The 17,986-nt window shown below is 48.9% G+C and overlaps 1 pseudogene across 1 annotated transcript in view; it reads left to right on the top strand.

Annotated features, from left to right (window-relative positions):
* Positions 1-17,986, top strand: part of LOC145339839 (alpha-actinin pseudogene) — a 48,763-nt pseudogene that overhangs the window by 9,629 nt on the left and 21,148 nt on the right. Inside the window, exon 3 of the transcript XR_013886078.1 lies at positions 17,423-17,500. The product of XR_013886078.1 is annotated as an alpha-actinin pseudogene (transcript). The remainder of the gene's footprint in view (positions 1-17,422; positions 17,501-17,986) is intronic.

The raw sequence follows: 17,986 nt of genomic DNA, 5'->3' as shown, positions 1-17,986 counted from the left end.
AAGTTTGACAACGATGCAAAGATTGGGGAGCTGTGGATGGTGAGAAGAATTGACGGAGAATACAGCAGCATATAGATCGGCTGGAGACTTGGGCAGAGAAATAACAGATGGAATTTAATCCAGATTAATGCATGGTGATGACTTTGGAAAGTCTAATGCAGGAGGGACATATACAGTAAATGGCATACAGCATGTGTCTTCATAGGTCGGGGCATAGAGTATAAAAATTAGCAAGTCATGTTGCAGCTTATAGAACTTTAACTAGGCCATATTTGGAATATTGTGTATTGTTCTGGTGCCACAGTACCAAAAGGAGGTGGAGACTTTGGAGAGAGTACAAAAAAGATTTACCAGGATGTTGCCTGGTTTGAAAGAATTAGCTATGAGAAGAGATTGGACAAACCTGCTTTATTTTCACTTGAGCATTAGAGACCGAGTGGTGACCTGATAAGGGTTTACAAAATTACAAGAGGTATGGATTGAATTGTTAGTCAGAGTCTTTTCCCAGGGTAGAAATGTCAATTATTAAGGGGCATTATTAAGGTTCAAGTTAAAAGAGGGAAAGTTTAAAGGAGATGTGAGAGGCAAGCTTTTTACACAGAGGGTAGAAGTGCCTGGAACGTGCTGCCAAAGAAGGGGGTAGAAGCAGATACAATAGCAATGTTTAAGAGGCATCTTGACAGATACATGAATAGGGAGGAAATAGGGGGATAGGGACTGTGCAGAGGCGAAAGGTCCTTAGTTTAGAAAGTTGTCATGGAGCAGGCTTAGAGGGCTAAAGAGTCAGTTCCTGTGCTGGATTCTTTGTTCAATTCCCTAGCCATGTCAGTAATTTGCCCTCAGTTCCTTGGCTTTCCACTTTAGTTAACGGTCTCTTATGGGGAGACTTTATGAAAGGCCTTCTGGAGGTCCATATAAACAACAACCATCGACATTCTCCACTGTTACCATAGCCCCTCTTCAGAAAATTTAATAAGATTTGTCAGATATGACTTACCTGTCATGAATCCATGCTGGCTCTCTCTAGTTAACTGAAAAATTATTGAGATGTTCGGTTATCCTATGCTTGATTATAGACTCCAATAATTTCCCTCTGCTGGTCTGAAATTCCCTGGTTATGAAACCCAGGATCCCAAAAGCTTTGCCAACCACTCCCATAATACGTCCTGACATCTTCAATGATCTGGGTACACAAACCGCCAGCTCCTTCTCTTCCTGCACTCTTTAGAACTGTCTAACTCTATATTTGTCTCTCTAGATCCTTCCTGCCAAAGTGCATCACCTCACACGTCTCTGTATTCAATCCCTCTGTGAGTCTCTCTAAGCTGTTACAGCTAATCCGTATCATCCTCACTGTTGGCCACTCCTCCAAGTTTGTTATCATCAGATTTCCCCTTCGTTGAAGAATCAATAACTGGGGTGTGGAGATTTAAGATAAGGGGCAGAAGATTTAGAGGGGATTTGATGAAATTCTTTTTCACCTAGAGGATGCACAAGGCTATGGATCAAGCACCGAAAAATGGGATTGGGATGGGGCTAGATGACTGGCACAGATGCACTATGCCAAAGGACGACTTTGTGTTGTAAAATTGTATAACCTAATGAAATTAGGTTCAGAGGATTGATGGAGCTGTCAGGATTTTTCTAACTGGGATTTTCTACAGATATTTTAGAGGAACACTAATGGAGGTCAGTAATTAGCCTAAACAATGTCATCACCATCAAACAGATTCTAGTTGATGGAGGTGGTTGAAGTTCATTGATCCTTCCTTACTCAGCTGATTATTTTGCGATTCCTTACAGCAAATTTTGAAGGAATAGCCTTGTTAGGTAGTCCAGAGGCTGCTGGAGGTGCTACAGGACTTCCCTGAGATGGAGCTAGAATTGGAGTTGGGTTCCTGAGTTGGTGCTTTTTGATGTTTTTCCTGCTTTCTAATTGATCCTTTTCTGTTGTCTGCTAAAATGTACCCTTACCTCTGACCTTTGCCCTTTATCCTCTGGCCTGTGCCCCTTCCTGCACTGCTCTTTCCGGTAGCAGAAGGAGCGGCATGTGAAGTATTTGCGACTGGTGAGTGTGTTTGCCTGGAACCTCTCTCTGCATGAAGGAGACAAGGCTGCAGTATCTCCCAATTCACTGGTGTCCCATTCTGAGGAACGTCATTATCACCACATCTTCCTGAGCGTCTGGATTTATCTCAAAGCAAGTTCCATGAAATGCCCAGCGCTGCAGAGACACATCTCAAGTTAAAGATGGAAGTTGTTGCAGTTCCGCATACTTCTCTCGATTGGAAGCTGAAATGTTTTGTTGTGATAGATACCAGTGTTTCTGGAGATGCTGCACTGATATATCAGCTCTAACACATCTGCTAATTTCATGTGTGTTTGTGGTGATGTGGATTGAGTGAGTGCTGCATGTTAGCATGAGTTCCATTGTAGATCCAAAGAAGGAGCCAGCAGCTTACTTAATATAGCAAAGCAGATTTAGCCTGTCAGTCACAGCAGCCCTTGGGAGTTGCTGTCGACAGGTATCAAACACGACACAACTGTTCAAAGCCACCCTGAAGCATGACTTCCTCTGGGATGGGTATCCTGCTCAGGCTGCTGACTTAGAACATAGAATCATAGAACACTACAGCACAAACAGGCCTTTCGGCCCACAAGTTGCGCTGATCATATCTCCACCTACTATGCTTACCTATAACTCTTAATCCTATTAAATCCCACGTACTCATCCAGAAGTCTCTTAAAAGACCCTATTGAATTTGCCCCCATCACCACCAACGGCAGCCGATTCCACTCACCCACCACCCTCTGAGTGAAAAACTTGCCCCTAACATCTCCTCTGTACCTGCTCCCCGGCACCTTAAACCTGTGTCCTCTCGTAGCGACCATTTCAGCCCTGGGAAAAACCTCTGAGAATCCACCCTATCTATTCCTCTCAACATCTTATAAACCTCTATCAGGTCGCCTCTCAGTGTTCGTCTCTCCAGGGAGAAAAGACCGAGCTCTCTCAACCTATCTTCATAAGGCATGCCTCTCAATCCAGGCAACATCCTTGTAAATCTCCTCTGCACCCTCTCAATAGCTTCCACATCCTTCCTGTAGTGAGGCAACCAGAACTGAGCACAGTACTCCAAGTGGGGTCAGACAAGGGACTTATAAAGCTTCAGCATTATCTCCCGACTCCTAAACTCAATTCCTCGATTAACGAAGGCCAGTACACCATACGCCTTCTTAACCACATCCTCTACCTGTGAGGCCGATTTAAGAGTCCTATGGACCCGAACCCCAAGATCCTTCTGATCCTCTACACTGCTAAAATATTATACTTTGATATTATATTCCTTCATCCCATTTGACCTGCCAAAATGGACCACTTCACATTTATCCGCGTTGAAGTCCATCTGCCACTTCTCCTCCCAGTCTTGCATCCTATCTATGTCACACTGCAATTTCTGACATCCCTCCAGACTATCCACAACACCACCAACCTTCATGTCGTTGGAAAACTTACCAACCCAGCCCTCCACTTCCTCATCCAGGTCATTTATGAAAATGACAAACAGCAAGGGTCCTAGAACAGATCCCTGGGGCACTCCACTGGTCACCGACCTCCATGCAGAAAAAGACCCATCCACAACCACTCTCTGCCTTCTGCAGGCAACACAGTAAAAAGTCTGACAACACCAGGTTTTAATCCAACCGATTTATTTGATAGTAAACGCACAAGCTTTCGGGGTTAGTCCCTTCGTCAGGTGAATGGAGAGTTCTGGCCTCAGACAGAGCATATAAAGCACAGACTGTTTAGAGATTACTGATTAGAATGTTTAGAGATTCTGAGGCCAGAACTCTCCATTCACCTGACGAAGGGACTAACCCCGAAAGCTTGTGCGTTTACTATCAAATAAATCGGTTAGATTAAAACCTGGTGTTGTCAGACTTTTTACTGTGTTTACGCCAGTCCAACGCCGGCATACCCACATACTGCAGGCAAGCCAGTTCTGGATCCACAAGGCAACAGCCCCTTGGATCCCATGCCCTCTCACTTTCTCAAGAAGTCTTGCATGGGGAACCTTATCAAATGCCTTGCTGAAGTCCATGTAAACCACATCCACTGCTCTTCCTTTGTCAATGTGTTCAGTCACATTTTCAAAGAACTCAACTAGGCTCGTAAGGCACGACCTGCCCTTGACAAAGCCGTGCTGACTATTTCTGACCATACTAAACTTCTCTAAATGTTCATAAATCCTGTCCGTCAGGATCTTCTCTGTTAGCTTACCAACCACTGAGGTTAGACTCACCAGTCGGTAATTCCCCAGGCTATCCCTGTTCCCTTTCTTGAAAATAGGAACCACATCCACAATCCTCCAATCCTCCGGAACCTCTCCCATCTCCATCGACGACGCAAAGATCATCGCCAGGAGCTCTGCAGTCACTTCCCTCACCTCCCGTAGTAACCTGGGGTGCATCCCATCCGGTCCCGGCGACTTATCTATCTTGATAGAATTTAAAAGTTCCAACACATCTTTCTTAACGTCCACATACTCAATCTTTTCAGTCCGCCGCAACCTGCAGTACAACTTCCCAGATCATTTTCCACTGTGAATATCGAGGTAAAGTATTCATTCAGCACCTCTGCCATTTCTTCCTGTTCTGTAAAACTTGCCCACCTTCACATTTTATACGTCCTATTCCTTCACGCCTCATCCTTTTACTCTTCACATATTTGTAGAATGCCTTGGGGTTCTCCTTAATCTTACCTGTCAAGGTCTTCTCATGACCTCTTCTGGCTCTCCTAATTTCTTTCTTCAGTTCCTTCCTACAAGCTGTATACTCCTCTAGATACCTAACATCGCTTAGCTCTCTGAACCTTTTGTACGCTTTCCTTTTCTTTTTGACTAGGTCATTACAACTTCCGTGCACTCAGTTCCCATAACCTACCAAAACCTCTCTGTCTCATCGGAACGTTGTCGTGCAGAGCTCCAGACAAACATTCCTTGAAAATCCGCCACCTTCCTTTGGTACTTTTCCCCGAGAGCACCTCCTTCCAGTTTACTCACCTAATTTCCTTCCTGATGGCTTCATATTTCCCCTTACTCCAGACAAACACCTTCCTAGCCTGCCTGATCTGATCTCCTTCCAATGCTATCGTGAAGGAGATAGAATTATGATCGCCATCCCCGAGATGCTCTCCCACCGAGAGATCCGACACCTGTCCTGGTTCATTAGCCAGCACCAGGTCAAGTACAGCCTCTCCTCTCATAGGCTTATCCATGTACTGTGTCAGGAAACCCTCCTGAGCACACCTAACAAACTCTTCCCCATCCAAACTTGACTGAGTCAAGTTGACTTGACTGAGAGATGAAAGGAAGGGATGGGGAGCTGGAGATGAACCCAGACATTGCCCTCTCTGAAGAGCTGGTAGTTTGCTTCCTGCCGTTGGGAAGGATTAGCTGGTTTACAAGGTACATTTACCCTCAAAAACTGTTGGAGCTGCAATTGGTTTCTCATGAGTGAGAGTAAAACACATGAAGGATCTGTGCAGAACCATCATTGCTACTTCCATACAAAGCCTGGATGATAAAAGCAGCCTTGGGGATATATCCAGAGAGTTGGCGTGACTTCACATTGCATATACCTCCAGGCTGCTCAGCGTCAAATATTTAACAGCAAATATTGCACAAGTGTGTTTGATGCAAAATATTGAGGGCTGGTTTAGTGGTAGGCAGGGACAGGTGTTAGATTTAATGTCAATCCCCAGACACTTTGACCAGACCTGAGGAAATGGGACGGGGAGAATTGGTCAGTGGAATCCAAAAACACGTTTAGTGAATGGAACCAAACCCCTTCCCGTTCACAATCCCGATGGACCTAAACTCCTTCCCATTCACTCCCACTGTGTGCAATCCTGATGAAACCAAACCCCTTCCCGTTCACTCCCACCATGCACAATCCCAGTGGGCCCAAACCTCACCCCATTCACTCCCACTGTACACAATCCCAATGGAAGCAAACCCCTTCCCGTTCACTCCCACTGTACACAATCCCAATGGAAGCAAACCCCTTCCCGTTCAGTCCCACTGTACACAATCCCAATGGAACCAAACCCCTTCCCGTTCAGTCCCACTGTACACAATCCCAATGGACCCAAACCCCTTCCCGTTCAGTCCCACTGTACACAATCCCAATGGAACCAAACCTCTCCCCATTCACTCCCACTGTACACAATCCGAATGGAATCAAACCCCTTCCCGTTCACTCCCACTGTACACAATCCCAATGGAAGCAAACCCCTTGCCGTTCACTCCCACTGTACACAATCCCAGTGGAACCAAACCCCTTCCCATTCAGTCCCACTGTACACAATCCCAATGAACCCAAACCACTTCCCGTTCAGTCCCACTGTACACAATCCCAATGGAACCAAACCCCTTCCCGTTCAGTCCCACTGTACACAATCCCAATGAACCCAAACCACTTCCCGTTCACTCCCACTGTACACAATCCCAATGGAAGCAAACCCCTTCCCGTTCAGTCCCACTGTACACAATCCCAATGGAACCAAACCCCTTCCCGTTCAGTCCCACTGTACACAATCCCAATGAACCCAAACCACTTCCCGTTCACTCCCACTGTACATAATCCCAATGGAAGCAAACCCCTTCCCGTTCAGTCCCACTGTACACAATCCCAATGGAACCAAACCCCTTCCCGTTCAGTCCCACTGTACACAATCCCAATGAACCCAAACCACTTCCCGTTCACTCCCACTGCACACAATCCCAATGGAACCAAACCCCTTCCCGTTCAGTCCCACTGTACACAATCCCAATGAACCCAAACCCCTTCCCGTTCACTCCCACTGTACACAATCCCAGTGGAACCAAACTCCTTCCCGTTCAGTCCCACTGTACACAATCCCAATGGAACCAAACCTCTTCCTGTTCACTCCCACTGTACACAATCCCAATGGAACCAAACCTCTTCCCGTTCACTCCCACTGTACACAATCCCAGTGGAACCAAACCGCTTCCCGTTCAGTCCCACTGTACACAATCCCAATGGAACCAAACCCTTTCCCGTTCAGTCCCACTGTACACAATCCCAATGGAAACAAACCTCTTCCCGTTCACTCCCACTGTACACAATCCCAATGGAACCAAAACCCTTCCCATTCAGTCCCACTGTACAAAATCCCAATGGAACCAAACCTCTCCCGGTTCACTCCCACTGTACACAATCCCAATGGAAGCAAACCCCTTCCTGTTCACTCCCACTGTACACAATCCCAATGGAACCAAACCCCTTCCCGTTCAGTCCCACTGTACACAATCCCAATGAACCCAAACCTCTTCCCGTTCACTCCCACTGTACACAATCCCAATGGAACCAAACCTCTCCCTGTTCACTCCCACTGTACACAATCCCAATGGAACCAAACCCCTTCCCGTTCAGTCCCACTGTACACAATCCCAATGGAACCAAACCCCTTCCCGTTCACTCCCACTGTACACAATCCCAATGGAACCAAACCTCTTCCCGTTCAGTCCCACTGTACACAATCCCAATGGAACCAAATCCCTTCCCGTTCACTCCCACTGTACACAATCCCAATGGAAGCAAACCGCTTCCCGTTCAGTCCCACTGTACACAATCCCAATGGAACCAAACCCCTCCCTGTTCACTCCCATTGTGCACAATCCCAGTGGAACCAAATCTCTTCCCGTTCACAATCCCAATGGACCCAAACCTCTCCCTGTTCACTCCCACTGTACACAATCCCAATGGAACCAAACCCCTTCCCGTTCAGTCCCACTGTACACAATCCCAATGGAACCAAACCCCTTCCCGTTCAGTCCCACTGTACACAATCCCAATGAACCCAAACCCCTTCCCGTTCACTCCCACTGTACACAATCCCAATGGAACCAAACCCCTTCCCGTTCAGTCCCACTGTACACAATCCCAATGAACCCAAACCCCTTCCCGTTCACTCCCACTGTACACAATCCCAATGGAACCAAACCCCTTCCCGTTCAGTCCCACTGTACACAATCCCAATGAACCCAAACCTCTTCCCGTTCAGTCCCACTGTACACAATCCCAATGGAACCAAACCCCTTCCCGTTCACTCCCACTGTACACAATCCCAATGGAACCAAACCCCTTCCCGTTCAGTCCCACTGTACACAATCCCAATGAACCCAAACCCCTTCCCGTTCAGTCCCACTGTACACAATCCCAATGGACCCAAATCTCTCCCTGTTCACTCCCACTGTACACAATCCCAATGGAACCAAACCCCTCCCTGTTCACTCCCATTGTGCACAATCCCAGTGGAACCAAATCTCTTCCCGTTCACAATCCCAATGGACCTAAACCCCTTCCTGTTCACTCCCACTGTACACAATCCCAATGGAACCAAACCCCTTCCCGTTCAGTCCCACTGTACACAATCCGAATGGAACCAAACCTCTCCCCGTTCACTCCCACTGTACACAATCCGAATGGAACCAAACCCCTTCCCGTTCACTCCCACTGTACACACTCCCAATGGATCCAAATCCCTTCCCGTTCACTCCCACTGTACACAATCCCAATGAACCCAAACCTCTTCCCGTTCACTCCCACTGTACACAATCCCAATGGATCCAAATCCCTTCCTGTTCACTCCCACTGTGTGCAATCACGATGAAACCAAACCCCTTCCTGTTCACTCCCACCATACACAATCCCAATGGAACCAAACCTCTTCCCGTTCACTCCCACTGTACACAATCCCAATGGAACCAAACCCCTTCCCGTTCAGTCCCACTGTACACAATCCCAATGGAACCAAATCCCTTCCCGTTCACTCCCACTGTACACAATCCCAATGGATCCAAACCCTTCCTGTGTTCCTGATCTGATTGTATGAGTGTTTGGTTTTCCGTATTTGTCCCTTTCAGACACACACCACATACACAGAACAGACACACACAGTCACCCTGACATACAAGTTACACAAACCCATACACACACACCCTGATACACACCCTCACACACAACTTACACACTGGCACACATACACACTCACACACACACACATGCACACAGACACTGATACACCCACATACACACACACAAACACTGACACACACACACTCACACACTGAGACACAGACACACACCTTCAGCCACACACACCCTCACACACAGACACACTCGCTCACTCACACAGATAGAGGCACACACACATGCAGATACACACTATACGCTCCCTAACACATACTTTCACACACACAGATACACACTCACGCAGGTTCTCACACACAGAGACACATCCTCACGCAAGCACAAACACACACACACTCACATATAGACACAGATATACATACATACTCATACATACTTACTCATGCGCACCCTCAAATACACACACACTCACTCATATGCACGCATGCACGCTCGCACATACACTCACGCAGACGCACATACACACATAGAACATAGAACATTACAGCGCAGAACAGGCCCTTCGGCCCACGATGTTGCGCCGACCAGCTTTTAAAAAAAAAACACTAACGCACTAATCTAAACCAATCCCATTTCGTCCATAAACCTATCCACAGATCTCTTAAACGCCCCCAAACTAGGCGCATTTACAACTGCAGCAGGCAGGGCATTCCAGTCCCTCACCACCCTCTGGGTAAAGAACCTACCCCTGACATCCGTCCTATAACTACCCCCCCTTAATTTAAAGCCGTGCCCCCTCGTGCTAGCTTTCTCCATCCTAGGAAAAAGGCTATCACTATCCACCCTGTCTAAACCTCTAATCATCTTATATGTTTCAATAAGGTCCCCTCTTAGCCGCCTTCTTTCCAGCGAAAACAACCCCAAATCTCTCAGTCTCTCCTCATAGGATCTCCCCTCCATACCAGGCAACATCCTGGTAAACCTCCTCTGCACCCTCTCCAAAGCCTCTACATCCTTCCTGTAATGTGGGGACCAGAACTGCACACAATACTCCAAGTGCGGCCGCACCAGAGTTGTGTACAGTTGCATCATGACGCTGCGACTCCTAAATTCAATCCCCCTACCAATAAACGCCAAGACACCGTATGCCTTCTTAACAACCTTATCTACTTGATTCCCAACTTTCAGGGATCTATGTACACATACACCTAGATCCCTCTGTTCACCCACACTATTCAAAGTCCTCCCGTTAGCCCTATACTCAACACATCTGTTATTCCTACCGAAATGAATTACCTCACACTTCTCCACATTAAACTCCATCCGCCACCTCGCGGCCCAGCTCTGCAACCTTTCTAAGTCACCCTGCAAACTATGACACCCTTCCTCACAATCTACCACACCTCCGACTTTGGTGTCATCAGCAAATTTACTAATCCACCCAACTATACCCTCATCCAGATCATTAATAAAAATTACAAACAGCAGTGGCCCCAAAACAGATCCCTGAGGCACACCACTCGTAACCGAACTCCATGACGAATATTTACCATCAACCACCACCCTCTGTCTCCTATCTGCTAGCCAATTCCTGATCCAATTACCTAGATCACCCCCAATCCCATACATCTGCATTTTCTGCAGAAGCCTACCATGGTGAACCTTATCAAACGCCTTACTAAAATCCATATACACCACGTCAACTGCCTTACCCCTATCCACCTCTTTGGTCACTTTCTCAAAGAACTCGATAAGGTTAGTAAGGCACGACCTACCCGCTACAAAACCATGCTGACTGTCTCTAATCAATTCATTACTCTCCAAATAACTATAAATCCTGTCTCTAATAATCCTTTCCAAAACCTTACCCACCACAGAAGTAAGACTCACCGGTCTATAATTCCCGGGGAAGTCTCTGCTCCCCTTCTTAAACAATGGGACAACATTCGCTAACCTCCAATCTTCCGGTACTATACCAGAGACCAACGACGACCTGAAGATCAGAGCCAGAGGCTCCGCAATCACCTCTCTTGCCTCCCAGAGAATCCTAGGGTAAATCCCATCCGGACCAGGGGACTTATCTATTTTCAAACCCTCTAGAATATCCAGCACATCCCCCGTATCAACTGCAATACTATATTTTACACCCCTGCACCCCAGTGTCCTCCTCAGCTACATTCATGTCCCCTTGCATGAACACCGAAGAGAACTATTGGTTCAACGCCTCTCCAATCTCCTCCGGTTCCACACACAACTTCCCTCTACTGTCTGTAACTGGCCCTAATCTTGCCCTAACCAACCTTCTGTTCTTGACATACCTGTAAAACGCCTTAGGGTTCTCCTTAATCCTATCAGCCAAAGTCATCTCATGTCCTCTTTTAGCCCTTCTTAACTCCCTCTTCAACTCCCTCCTAGCCAATCTAAAACTTTCTAATGCACTACCTGAGCCCTCAAGCCTCATCCGAACATAAGCCTCCTTTTTCTTCCCAACCAACGAATCAACTTTTTTAGTGCACCACGGTTCCCTGGGCCTACCAAATCCTCCTTGCCTGACAGGGACATACCTATCACAGACCCGCAGTAGCTGCTCCTTGAAAAAACTCCACATCTCGGACATTCCCAGTCCCTGTAATCTCCTAGTCCAACCAATGCCTCCTAATTCTCTCCTAATAGCCTCATAATTACCCTTCCCCCAGCTGAAACTACTGACCCGAGGTTCATGCCTATCCCTTTCCATGCACACACACAGTCACACGTATGCACATTCACACATGCACGCACACATGCACTCACGTGCATACACACACATGCAGTCACGCTCACACTCGCACACACTCACAGTCTTGTCTCAGTTTAGTTCATTCTGGCTGAATATAATTTGAAAAAGCATGTGGTTGTTGGAGTTGAGATGACAGTGTTTACAGTCATTGTTTAAAGGGTGTGGTCTATAATATTTATGGAGACTCTGTACAGCTGTATGCAGAAACACGGACATTATTCATTTCCTCCCATACAGACATGGCTGACTCATTGTTGTCACTATTCACAAGCCTGACATTTTATATTGCTGAATGGCATCAAAGGAAGAGGGTAATCAGCATTTAACAGGCTGTGTCAAATTAATTCCTAGCTCAAAGCTGCTGCTGACTCATAACTCAAATAGTCAAATAACTCCACCCTTTCCAAAGCTGAGGAACCATCCAGCGACGCATAAAAAGGCAATTATCCCCATCCCATATCTCCCCCCCCATCCCATATCTCCCCCCCGTACCTTATCTCCCCTTGTCCTGTGTCTCCCCGTCCCGTATCTCCCCCCATCCTGTATCTCTCCCCCGTCCTCTATCTCTCCCCCGTCCTGTATCTCTCCCCCGTCCTGTATCTCTCCCCCGTCCTGTATCTCTCCCCCGTCCTGTATCTCTCCCCCGTCCTGTATCTCTCCCCCGTCCTCTATCTCTCCCCCGTCCTGTATCTCTCCCCCGTCCTGATCTCTCCCCCGTCCTGTATCTCTCCCCCGTCCTGTATCTCTCCCCCGTCCTGTATCTCTCCCCCGTCCTGTATCTCTCCCCCGTCCTGTATCTCTCCCCCGTCCTCTATCTCTCCCCCGTCCTGTATCTCTCCCCCGTCCTGTATCTCTCCCCCGTCCTGATCTCTCCCCCGTCCTGTATCTCTCCCCCGTCCTGTATCTCTCCCCCGTCCTGTATCTCTCCCCCGTCCTGTATCTCTCCCCCGTCCTGATCTCTCCCCCGTCCTGTATCTCTCCCCCGCCCTGTATCTCTCCCCGATCTGTGTCTTCCCCATCCTGTATCTCCCACTGTCCCATATCTCCCCCGTCCCGTATCTTCCCTGTCCCGTTTCTCCCCCCATCCCATATCTTCCTCATCCTGTATCCCTCCCTCTGTCCCATATCAGACTCTCTGTCCGGTATAAGAACATAAGAACTCGGAGCAGGAGTGGGCCATCTGGTCCCTCGAGCCTACTCCACCATTCAATGAGATCATGGCTGATCTTTTTGTGGACTCAGCTCCACTTACCCACCCGCTCACCATAACCCTTAATTCCTTTACTGTTCAAAAATTTATCTATCCTTGCCTTAGTTTATCTCACCCCCCGTCCCGTATCCTATCCCCTGTCCCATATGACACCTTCATTCCGTATCTTTCCCCAGTCCCATATCTCATCCCTCCTCCTGTATGTCTCCCCCATCCCGTATCCCCCCGTCCAGTATGTCTCCCGTCCTGTATCTCCCCCCTGTCCTACATCTCCCCCCGTCCCGTATTTCCCTCTGGTTCCATATCTCCCCCCGCTCCATCCCATATCTCCCCCATCCTGTATCTTCCCCCCCAGTCCCATATTTCACCCCTCTTCCTGTATCTCCCCCTTACTGCATCTCCCTCGTCCCATATCTCCACCGGTCCCATATAAGAACATAAGAAATAGGAGCAGGAGTAGGCCATCTAGCCCTTCGAGCCTGCCCCACCATTCAATAAGATCATGGCTGATCTGTCGTGGCTCAGTTCCACATTCCCGCCCTCTCCCCATAACCCTTAATCCCCTCTCTTATCAAAAATCCATCAACCCGCGTCTTAAAAATATTTAGCGAGGTACCCTCCACAAGTATGACTTACATTAACACTGCAATGAAGTTACTGTGAAATTCCCCTAGTCATCACATTTGGCACCTGTTTGGGTCAACGCACCTAATCACATCCTCCATCCGGTATCACACCCCCTCTCCCGTAACACATCCCCTCTCCCGAACACACCCCCTGTCCCATATCTCACCCCCTGTCCCCTAACACCCCCTGTCCCATATCTTATTCCCATCCTGTATCTCACCCCCTGTCCCGTGTCTCATAATCTTGTATATCTCACCCTCTCTCCATCCCTAATGCCCTCCTGCATCATACCCACCTATACAGTCATGTAGTGGTATTCCAGCGACCCAGACTAATCACTGTCACTGTGAGAGTGACGGACACTGCACAGGGAGAGTGTGAGAGTGACATACACTGTACAGGGAGAGCGTGAGAGTGATGGACACTGTACAGGGAGAGTGTGAGAGTGATGGACCCTGTACAGGGAGAGCGTGAGAATGACGGACTGTGTACAGGGAGAGTGTGAGAGTGATGTACACTATACAGGGAGAGTGTGAGAGTGGACACTGTACAGGGAGAGTGTGAGAGTGATGGACACTGTACAGGGAGAGTGCGAGAGTGACGGACTGTGTACAGGGAGAGTGTGAGAGTGATGTACGCTGTACAGGGAGAGTGTGAGAGTGACGGACTGTGTACAGGGAGAGTGTGAGAGTGATGTACACTGTACAGGGAGAGTGTGAGAGTGACGGACACTGTACAGGGACAGTGTGAGAGTGACGGACACTGTACAGGGAGAGTGTAAGAGTGACGGACTGTGTACAGGGAGAGTGTGAGAGTGATGTACACTGTACAGGGAGAGTGTGAGAGTGACGGACAGTGGACAGGGAGAGCGTGAGAGTGATGGACACCATACAGGGAGAGTGTGAGAGTGACGTACACTGTACAGGGAGAGCATGAGAGTGACGGACACTATACAGGGACAGTGTGAGAGTGACATACACTGTACAGGGAGAGTGTGAGAGTGACGGACTGTGTACTGGGAGAGTGTGAGAGTGATGTACACTGTACAGGGACAGTGTGAGAGTGACGGACACTGTACTGGTACAGTGTGAGAGTGACGGACACTGTACAGGGAGAGTGTGAGAGTGACGAACTGTGTACAGGGAGAGTGTGAGAGTGGTGTACACTGTACAGGGAGATGGTCAGAGTGACGGACTGTGTACAGGGAGAGTGTGAGAGTGATGTACACTGTACAGGGACAGTGTGAGAGTGACGGACACTGTACAGGGACAGTGTGAGCGTGACGGACTGTGTACAGGGAGAGTGTGAGAGTGATGTACACTGTACAGGGAGAGTGTGAGAGTGATGTACACTGTACAGGGAGAGCGTGAGAGTGACGGACACTGTACAGGGAGAGTGTGAGAGTGACGGACACTGTACAGGTACAGTGAGAGAGTGACGGACACTGTACAGGGAGAGCATGAGAGTGACGGACACCGTACAGGGACAGTGTGAGAGTGACGGACTGTGTACAGGGACAGTGTGAGAGTGACGGACTGTGTACAGGGAGAGTGTGAGAGTGATGTACACTGTACAGGGAGAGTGTGAGAGTGTACACTGTACAGGGAGAGTGTGAGAGTGGACACTGTACAGGGAGAGTGTGAGAGTGATGGACACTGTACAGGTACAATGTGAGAGTGATGTACACTGTACAGGGAGAGTGTGAGAGTGGACACTGTACAGGGAGAGTGTGAGAGTGACGGACACTGTATAGGGAGAGTGTGAGAGTGACGGACTGTGTACAGGGAGAGTGTGAGAGTGGACACTGTACAGGGAGAGTGTGAGAGTGATGTACACTGTACAGGGAGAGCGTGAGAGTGACGCACACTGTACAAGGAGAGTGTGAGAGTGATGTACACTGTACAGGGAGAGTGTGAGAGTGACGGACACTGTACAGGGAGAGTGTGAGAGTGACGGACTGTGTACAGGGAGAGTGTGAGAGTGACGTACAGTGTACAGGGAGAGCGTGAGAGTGACGGACACTGTACAGGGACAGTGTGAGAGTGACGGACACTGTACAGGGAGAGTGTGAGAGTGACGGACTGTGTACAGAGAGAGTGTGAGAGTGACGGACAGTGGACAGGGAGAGCGTGAGAGTGATGGACACTGTACAGGGAGAGTGTGAGAGTGACGGACACTGTACAGGGACAGTGTGAGAGTGACGGACTGTGTACAGGGAGAGTGTGAGAGTGGACACTGTACAGGGAGAGTGTGAGAGTGACGGACACTGTACAGGGAGAGTGTGAGAGTGACGGACACTGTACAGGGACAGTGTGAGAGTGACGGTCGCTGTACAGGTACAGTGTGAGAGTGACGGACACTGTACGGGGAGAGCATGAGAGTGACGGACACTGTACAGGGAGAGTGTTGAGAGTGACGTACACTGTACAGGGAGAGTGTGAGAGTGGACACTGTACAGGGAGAGTGTGAGAGTGACGGACACTGTATAGGGAGAGTGTGAGAGTGACGGACTGTGTACAGGGAGAGTGTTGAGAGTGACGTACACTGTACAGGGAGAGTGTGAGAGTGGACACTGTACAGGGAGAGTGTGAGAGTGACGGACACTGTATAGGGAGAGTGTGAGAGTGACGGACTGTGTACAGGGAGAGTGTGAGAGTGGACACTGTACAGGGAGAGTGTGAGAGTGACGGACTGTGTACAGGGAGAGTGTGAGAGTGATGTACACTGTACAGGGAGAGCGTGAGAGTGACGCACTCTGTACAAGGGGAGTGTGAGAGTGGCGGACATTGTACAGGGAGAGTGTGAGAGTGATGGACACTGTACAGGGAGAGTGTGAGAGTGACGGACACTGTACAGGGAGAGTGTGAGAGTGACGGACTGTGTACAGGGAGAGTGTGAGAGTGATGTACACTGTACAGGGAGAGTGTGAGAGTGACGTACACTGTACAGGGAGTGTGAGAGTGACGTACACTGTACAGGGAGAGCGTGAGAGTGACGGACACTGTACAGGGACAGTGTGAGAGTGACGGACAATGTACAGGGAGAGTGTGAGAGTGACAGACACTGTACAGGGAGAGTGTGAGAGTGGATACTGTACAGGGAGAGTGTGAGAGTGACGGACACTGTACAGGGAGAGTGTGAGAGTGACGGACAGTGTACAGTGAGAGTGATGGACACTGTACAGGGAGAGTGTAAGATTGACGGACTGTGTACAGTGAGAGTGTGAGAGTGATGGACACTGTACAGGGAGAATGTGAGAGGGACGGACATTGTACAGGGAGAGTGTGAGAGTGATGGACACTGTATAGGGAGAGTGTGAGAGTGACGGACTGTGTACAGGGAGAGTGTGAGAGTGGACACTGTACAGGGAGAGTGTGAGAGTGACGGATGTGTACAGGGAGAGTGTGAGTGTGATGGACACTGTACAGGGAGAGTGTGAGAGTGATGGACTGTGTACAGGGAGAGTGTGAGAGTGACGGACTGTGTACAGGGAGAGTGTGAGAGTGATGGACACTGTACAGGGAGAGTGTGAGAGTGACGGACTGTGTACAGGGAGAGTGTGAGAGTGATGGACATTGTACAGGGAGAGTGTGAGAGTGACAGACATTGTACAGGGAGAGTGTGAGAGTGATGGACACTGTACAGGGAGAGTGTGAGAGTGACGGACTGTGTACAGGGAGAGTGTGAGAGTGACGGACATTGTACAGGGAGAGTGTGAGAGTGACAGACATTGTACAGGGAGAGTGTGAGAGTGACGGACACTGTACAGGGAGAGTGTGAGAGGTTTAGTTGGCCTAAAGGCAGCTGATGTCATTGTGAAGCTCAGTGACCAGTGTCCTTTCCTCTGACAGCCCCGGGAGAAAGGCCGGATGCGATTCCACAAGTTGCAGAATGTCGGCATTGCACTGGACTACCTGAAACATCGACAGGTAAGAATCTGGGAAGCAGCATTAGCTCCAGGGGTCTCAATGGGACAAGCAGTGCACATTGGGGGTAAAGGCCAGGGGTATCTGAACCCTGGTGAGAGCCAGGTGAGGGGTCAAGGGTCAGGACCTTTGTTAGAAATGAAGGCTGTTAGAGTTATAACACTCCCAGAAAAATCTGGGGCGGGGGTCACATCCAACCTGGGCTGGACATCTGAGCTCAGGGAGTAATGATCCTGTCCTCTCTGAGGATTGGGGTGACCCAGGCTCATTTGTGGGGAATGGGGTTGGGACCTAGGGATGGGATTGTGACCCTGGGTGGGGTTGTTGTGTAGGAGGGATTTGTGGGGTTTGTTTTCTCTGTCTTCATGTTGTCACCTTCTCTCTCTGTGCTGTCTCTCTCTCTTTGTGCTGTACCCCTCATCACTGTGCTGTTTAACACTCTCTGTGCTGTCTCTCTCTCTGTTGTTTAATTGTCTCTGCTATGCCCCC

The sequence above is a fragment of the Carcharhinus amblyrhynchos genome, unplaced genomic scaffold (assembly GCF_965287045.1).
Source record: "Carcharhinus amblyrhynchos unplaced genomic scaffold, sCarAmb.v2.hapA scaffold_698, whole genome shotgun sequence".
In the NCBI taxonomy this organism is placed as follows: Eukaryota; Metazoa; Chordata; class Chondrichthyes; order Carcharhiniformes; family Carcharhinidae; genus Carcharhinus; species Carcharhinus amblyrhynchos.
The sequence above is the reverse complement of the archived record's forward strand: the minus strand, read 5'-3'. Positions and strand labels throughout refer to the sequence as shown.